At 47.8% G+C, this 7,398-nt stretch overlaps 2 non-coding genes across 2 annotated transcripts; both read left to right on the forward strand.

Annotated features, from left to right (window-relative positions):
* The first annotated feature begins 1,952 nt into the window (after nucleotides 1–1,952).
* trnan-guu (transfer RNA asparagine (anticodon GUU)) lies at nucleotides 1,953–2,026 on the forward strand. The gene has a single exon. It is a non-coding gene; the product is annotated as a tRNA-Asn (tRNA).
* A 3,219-nt stretch (nucleotides 2,027–5,245) lies between these two features.
* On the forward strand, nucleotides 5,246–5,317 carry trnae-cuc (transfer RNA glutamic acid (anticodon CUC)). Its single transcript has one exon. It is a non-coding gene; the product is annotated as a tRNA-Glu (tRNA).
* Nucleotides 5,318–7,398: the final 2,081 nt, after the last annotated feature.

Consider the following 7,398-nt stretch of genomic DNA (forward strand, 5'->3'; position numbering starts at 1 on the left):
CGATCCTGGGCTGACAGGGATGGGTTTTGTCACTCTTTTGTAGGATATTGCAAGTGGATGTTTTGCAGAAAAGCACCACAATGCAATCTGATTAATCAGGACCTGGATGTTTTCGTCTTTGAATGTAAGTGTTGTGCTCAAGAACTTTGTTGTTCACAGTTTATAATACTTATCTTCCCAGTCCACTGTATCACTTGTTGAAAATGTTTAATTTGCGTCTTGTAATCCTTTCACTGTCTGCTAATGAGGATAGCGTTTCCGTGTTTTACCTAAATTATCTTGACCTTGCATACCTCAAGCCTCAAGCTAATTTCACGAGAAACCTTCTCCAGTTCAAAAGCCAACTGTTAATGATGGCTCTGTTTCTTGTCACGTATCCAATTTCAGATCGATGTTGTTAATGTCCCTTTTATTCCTTCAGATCCAGGTTTAGCTCACAGGGCTAGAACAGAACTGTCACCAAATACATTTACCAATCTACGTTCATCCTACCGAGTGTATTAGCATCATCAACACTTCTCATCAAAATAACTCGAGAGACTTTCATCACAATTTTCTGTGAACAGTTCTACATTAGCTTTGCTGAATGAACCCCAAATTTCTTGAAGTGGCTCCTTATTTTCGGCCCTGATTATTAATCTCTCTACGCATGGGAATGGATCCTTCCCACCCGCTCTATCCCTCATCAATGTGTGTAGTTCAGTTCGATCTCCCATCAGCCTCCTCTGTCCTGATCAAATCCAGGGGAACAGAATACGTTGGAACTATGGCGCGGACTGGAAAAGCCCAATACTCACCTTTCCTGTTAGAACCATTCCATGAGAAATTTTAGACCACAACTTTGGGCGTGTCGTTGTCGCCGAACACTTAAGGTGCTGGCGTAGAGATCCTTTGGGGCTCCCCCGCTCAGGGTGGTAACCTGCTGACTATGCTTTCTTCACTGGCGATTTTAAATGACTTCCTTTTGGCTGCATTATCGCTCAAACTTCACAAAACCCGTCTCGATAAAATCCAGTTTTCTCAGGTCTGGGAATTGATTGCCATGCAGGAAACTCGGGTTGTGAACAAACAACGTACCAGCCTCACAACGTCAGCTCTGTTTACCTTTCCACAGATGCTGCTCGACCTGTTGGCTTTCTGCAGTATTCTCTATGTTTATTAGGCACAGGTGCTGCTTTTCATTCAAGAACTTCAATCCCTGTCCTCTGGTAACTGACTCTGGTCAGTGGCAATTGATTCTTCTGATCATTAATCTGCCCATTCCCACCGCTTCTTCTCCCATCATGACCAACCGCCCCAGGAACTCTCCAGTTTACCTTCTTTGCTCCAAAGCGAACATTCCCAACCTTGGAAATGTCTCTCCAAAATGGAAATTCCTCATCCCTGGAAATGAATCATGGCGTACAATTGGGAAGAGATTTTTGCAAAATATTGTCAGTTAGGAAATGGAAAAATGTTCATGAAGCAAAACAGAAATCCCAGTCTCCAGCTTTGTGAATCTTTTGAAACTCTTTGGGAAGCGGATTTCGAGGAGAATGAAAGATGAACTGTCCGACTGAGTTGATACAGTGCAGACAGCGTCCCCTTGTTGAAGAGGCCGGGAGATTGACTCTGATGTTCTCGGGACATGACCTGATCTGAGACATTGAAAGAATTGTCGTTCCTGCACATCAGGAATTCAAACACCTTCTCGCCTCCGAGCCAATGAGAGAACTCGGGAACAGGCAAAACACGGAAAGGCTCGAAGGGTGACGTCCCGGAGTAAGAAAGCTAGTTCCTCCTGACATGGATGTGTCTCCAGCCTGTCCCCGGTGTCTCCACAATGAATGTCCCAGGCTTTATTATGGAAAAGTAAAACTGATAGACGACAACTGGAATTCGAGGCCGGGAGGCTGAATTATGAATTCACTAATAGCCTTCCCTAAGCGATGGCGCAGCCCATGTCATCGCCTGTCTCTGTGGCGCAATTGGTCAGCGCGTTCGGCTGTTAACCGAAAGGTTGGTGGTTTGAGCCCACCCAGAGGCGATGAGCTTCTGGTTGCCTGTCACTTTAACACGCCACCCTGTTCCCTGGCCCACATCTCTGTCTCAGGCATGCAGCAATGTTCCAGCAAAGCTCCGCTCCAGATGGAAGACCAGCGCCTCATTTTCCGTTTGGAATCCTCCAGTCTTCAAGATCGAGTTCAATATTATTTGGACCCGAACTCCCGCATGCTCTTCATCCCGACCACGCCCACACGAGGCCTTGTTATCACATCGTCTGCTGTTACACACGACTTATTGTTAGCCAGGAATAGTCTCCATGAACAGTTAGTCACCCTCCGACACAGATCGTTATTCTCTCCTTTGTCCCTCCAATGTTCTCCGTCTGAACTCGTGGCAAAGAGAGCAATGTGGACTGATATCCCTGAGCCAGCTCTTTGTCCCATCTCCAGGAACCGGGTTCTCTCCACTGGCGGATAATTAAACCACTTTGTTGTTGCGTTGACGTGAGGAGATTGTATAAATATAAACTTTTCTAAATCCCCACCTTCCGTTGATTGAACTGTGAGTTCACTCTGATTCACAACACGTGTCACAGCGCAATTTGAGGCCCACATTAGCTCTGCTGGTTCTACACAGCAATTAAATGAGAGTCTCGATTCGTATCATTCTCTTGCCTTCGCCCTGTAAATCTCCACATTGTGACTTTGGACATGACCACCGAATTCCCTTTTGTGTTCTTGAATCTGCCTCCTTGTCACGGTCAGACAGGGACAAGAAAGTGTTCTTCCTAATGTCACTTTTACTTTTTTTTCCAAATGCCTTGAAATCTCTGCCAATTTTTTGGGAAATTGAAAGGATTCTCATTCCTGCACATGAGGCTGAATTGATTTAATTTCTAACGTAAAGGACTGCGGATGCTGAGAATCAGAGACACAAAGAGGAGCTGCTGGAGGAACTCAGCCGGTTTGGCAGTACCTGTGGGAGAAAACAGAGTTCTGAAATATTGTCTCTGATTCTCTTTCCACCGATGGTGCCTGACCTGCTGAGTTGCTCCTGCAATTTCTGTTTTTGCTTTTAACTGAAAGTTTATTGCATCTTTCGTGATGAAACAACCAGACTCGCCATGTGCAGATATGTAACCCTTTCGAAACCTGTGAAGTGATTGTATTCAAACAAATCCAGCAATAACTCACTCTTTCTCAGCTCCACAGGCAGGGAGACCTGGAAAATGAAGCTGTCAGTGTGGTTCTTTATTCGTGGGTCGAGTGGTTAATACGATGGATTTGAGATCGATTGCGGTTTCCCCACGCAGGTGTGAACCTTGCCGACTACAGTTGAGAAATGTCGTCAAAAAGAAAGGAAGACTGTTCCCCGGTTTCTTCTTTAAGATTCACATCAGTGGAGGGGTTGGAAATCTGCAACCCATTGCCTGTCAGGGTGGAACAAGCAGATACCCACAGAGCTACTTTTGAGGCTATGAGCCAAGTGTTTGGAAATGAGACGAGAACAGTGAGGGGCGTGAAGTCGTGATCGAAATGAAGCAGGCACCTGAGGACGAATGTGTTTTATTTGCCAGTGAAAGATACTGCTTCACCAAGTTGGGACAATGGAAGGGAAGCAGTGACGGTGATTATCTTTGACTGTTCCTCTTGTGAATGTTCCCATTGCTGCGCATGTCCGTGTTAACGTCAGAACTCTGCAGCATGGTGGCGTCAGGTACGCTCAGTGCCAGGGGCGCAATGGATGACGCATCTGACTCCACCTACCTCTTTGAAATGCAGCTCACAGCTTCTTCACACACTCCAATTAATCTTTCTCATTGTCCTGAAGCCGGCATACGGTTTGAATTCCTGATTTGCGGGAATGGGAATCTTTTCACTGTCTTGCGTCAGTAAGTGTCCCTGAGAACATCAGAGCCACGTCACAGCGCTGTCAGAGGAGGGGAAGCTGAAATCGCCCCACACGCTGCTCATGGACATACTTCACTTTCTCCAACTCACCTCGCCAACCACTGCGGCTCCTGGGAGTGGAAAGGGAACAAACACCAAAACCCAGTCTCAGCTTTGTAAATCTTCAGGAAATAAGAAATCTGTTCATCCTGTTGGATCTTCCATCCTGGGCTGACAGCGTTGATTTTAAATGGCTGTCCAGTCAGTGCCGATTCGTTTTGGCTGAAAAAAATCTTCCTTATCTCATCCCAGCATTTCTTGCCACAGAGAACTGTGCAGCAGAGTTCATGTATATATTTCCTTGTATGGTATTTTGTAAATAAAATTCGTTTGCGGGTTGTTTGTATAGGCTATTCCAGGTTCATTAGCCGCTGTTTAAGTGTGTTGGTAGGTTTGTGGGCTACCATGATGCTGAGAGCGTTGAGTTGTCTGGACATCATTTCCCAGATGTCTTTTATGTAAAGTAATGTGGCTAGGGTTTCTGCACACGTTATGTCTGCTTGTGTCAGTTTGTTGATGTGAAATCGACACACTGGGTTTATTGGGTAGGCAAAAGTGCGGTTTGCAGATGCTGGAAACCAGAGTTTAGATCAGAGTGGTGCTGGAAAAGCACAGCAGGTCAGACAGCTTCCGAGGAGCAGGAAAATCGACTTTTCGGGCAAAAGCCCTTCATCCTGAATGGAAGCAGGACGCCTCCAGGGCGGAGAGATAAATTGGGGGGTGGGGGTGTGCTGGGCCGAAGGTAGCAAAGAGTACAATAGGTGAATGGGGGTGGGGATGGAGGTGACAGGTCAGAGAGGAGGGTGGAGCGGATAGGTGGGAAGGGAGATTGGCAGGTAGGACAGGTCATGAGGATAGCACTGTGCTGGAAGTTTGGAACTGAAGTAAGGTGTGGGGAGGGGAAATGAGGAAACTGGTGAAGTCGACATTAATGTTCTGGGTTTGAATTTATCTGAGGCGGAAGATGGGGCGTTCTTCCTCCAGGCATCGGGTGGGGAGGGAGCGGCGATGGAGGAGGCCCAGGACTTGCATGTCCTCGGCAGATTGGGAGGGGGTGTTGAAATGTTGGGCCAGAGGGCGATGGGGTTGATTGTTGCGGTTGTCCTGGAAATATCCCCTCAAGCACCGTGAGTGGACTCTGCGAGGAGTCTCCAGCCTCCCCAATGTCGAGGAGACCGCATCGGGAGCAATGGATACAAGAAATGACATTGTTGGTTGCACAGGTGAAAGCTTGCTGACGACCGCGGCCCAGGTTCGATTTCCGGGCAGGAAAGTAATTTTTAGGAGAGCTGACAAGCACAATCCGCATCTCCCTGGTGGTCTAGTGGTTAGGATTTGGTGCTCTCACCGCCGCGGCCCGGGTTCGATTCCCGGTCAGGGAAACCATTTTCAGGGGTGCAGGCTACCCATTCTTCTTAAATGCGCTGTGTAATTATTTATCGTCGTTCCTGGGTGCTGCAGTGTGTCGTGGCTCGTTGAAATAGTGTCCTGATTCAGATTTGTTTGTATGTGGAGGGATGATTGCTTCTGTAGTTAAGTAGTTCGTGTGCGTTGTTTTCCTGTAGAGGCTGTTTTGAATTTACCATTGACTGTTTGCTCTACTGTGACATCCAGAAATGGCACTTTGTTGTTGTTCTCCTCTTTTGTGAATTTTATGTCAGCGAGGATATTGTTGATGGTGTTGTAGGTTTCCTCTAATTTGTTTCAGTTTTTGATGACAAAAGTGTCAACACTGTAGTGGACCCAAAGTTTGGGTGGATCGTTGGAAGGGCTGTTTGTTCGAGTCTCTGCATTATTGCTTCTGCGAGGAATCCTGATACTGGTGGTTTCATGGGTGTTTCGTTGATTTGTTTGGAGGGCTTGTTACTGAATACGAAGTGGGGGGTAAGACACAGTTCTACGAGGTTGACAGTGCTATCTTTGCTGATGAAGTTGGTGCTGTGTTTGTGTCTCTGGTTCTTCGAGTAGTGTCTCCAGTTTTCTTTGGCCAAGTTGATGTTAATGGTGTGAACAGGGCTGTTATGTCAAAGGACAGCATTATTCCATACTCTTCTATCTTAGTGTCTTTGGTGTTCAGGAATTCTTGGATGGAGTAAATGGAGTGGCGTGAATCTTCGACTTGGTGTTTTCAGTGGAGGCCTTTGACTCGTCTGTATACTGGTGTTCCAAATGGTGAGGCTTTGGGCCTGAGGGGGGCTCCTGGTTTGAAGAGGAGAACAACAACAAAGTACCATTCTTAGATGTCACAGTAGAGCGAACAGCAAACGGGGAACTTCAAACTAGCGTCTACAGAAAAACAACACACACAAACCAAATACTTAACCACAGAAACAATCATCCCAACACCCACAAACGTTGCTGCAGCAGGACATTACTTCAACGAGCCACTACACACTGCAGCACAGAGAAACTACGAAGAGCAGAAGAGGAATACGTATATAGTGTATTTAAGGAGAACGGGTCCCCAATAAACCCAGTCCGCCGATTTCTCATTGATGCTTCCAAGCTGACTTTCAAAAATTCGGTTTGTCCCTCCATTCTTTCCTGTTTGTTTTTTGTGGGTTTTGAAAGCTTTCGCAATCCTCTGACTGAGTATTGGAGTTGGGAAGTTATGTTGTGGCTGTACAAGACATTGGTTAGACCACTTTTGGAATATTGTGTGCAATTCTGGTCTCCTATCAGAAGGATACTGTGAAATTTAAAAGGGTTCTGAAGCACCAGTGGGTCTACAGAGGGGAAGAGGCCCTTCTGCTGCCCTGAGTGTAGGAAGGCCTTCAGTGATTCCTCTGCCTGCTGCCGCACCAGTTGGTCCACACTGGGGAAGGCTGTTCTCCGGCCCCAAGTGCGAGATGGCCCTCAGCAGTTCTTCCCACCTACTGAGACACCAGTGGGTCCACACTGAGGAGAGGCCGTTCTTCTGCCCCGAGTGCAGGAAGGGCTTTGCTCTTTCCTCCGACCTGCTGGCCCATTGGTGAGTCCACATGGGGGAGTGGTCGTTCAGTTGCCCTAAGTGCAGGAAGTCCTTCAGCAATTCCTCAGCCCTGCTGAGGCACCAGTCCGTCCACACCGGGGAGAAGCCGTTCTCCTGCCCCGAGTGTGGGAAGGGCTTTATCCGCTCCTCCACACTGCGGAAGCACCAGCTGGTCCACACGGGGGCGGGGGGGGGGGGGGGGGGGGGAGGCCATTCTGCTGACCTGAGTGCGGGAAGGCCTTCAGCAATTCCTCCACCCTGCTGAAACACCTGTGTGTCCTTCAGCAGTGGGAGGCTCTTCAGCTGGCCCGAGTGTGGGAAGAGGTTCATGTTTGCTTGCAACTTGCGGAAGCACCAGCGGGGGCACTGCTGCTCATTGAGCCAGGGACTGCACATCGTCAATGAAATGATCCAAATAAACCTCAGACCGCAAGACCATCGGAGCAGAAGTTAGGCCATTGGGCCCGTCGAGTCGACTCTGCCATTTGTTAG

Source organism: Chiloscyllium plagiosum, unplaced genomic scaffold, assembly GCF_037043375.1.
Source record: "Chiloscyllium plagiosum isolate Xiang-an unplaced genomic scaffold, Cpla_swu_hap1 HiC_scaffold_27, whole genome shotgun sequence".
Classification (NCBI taxonomy): Eukaryota; Metazoa; Chordata; class Chondrichthyes; order Orectolobiformes; family Hemiscylliidae; genus Chiloscyllium; species Chiloscyllium plagiosum.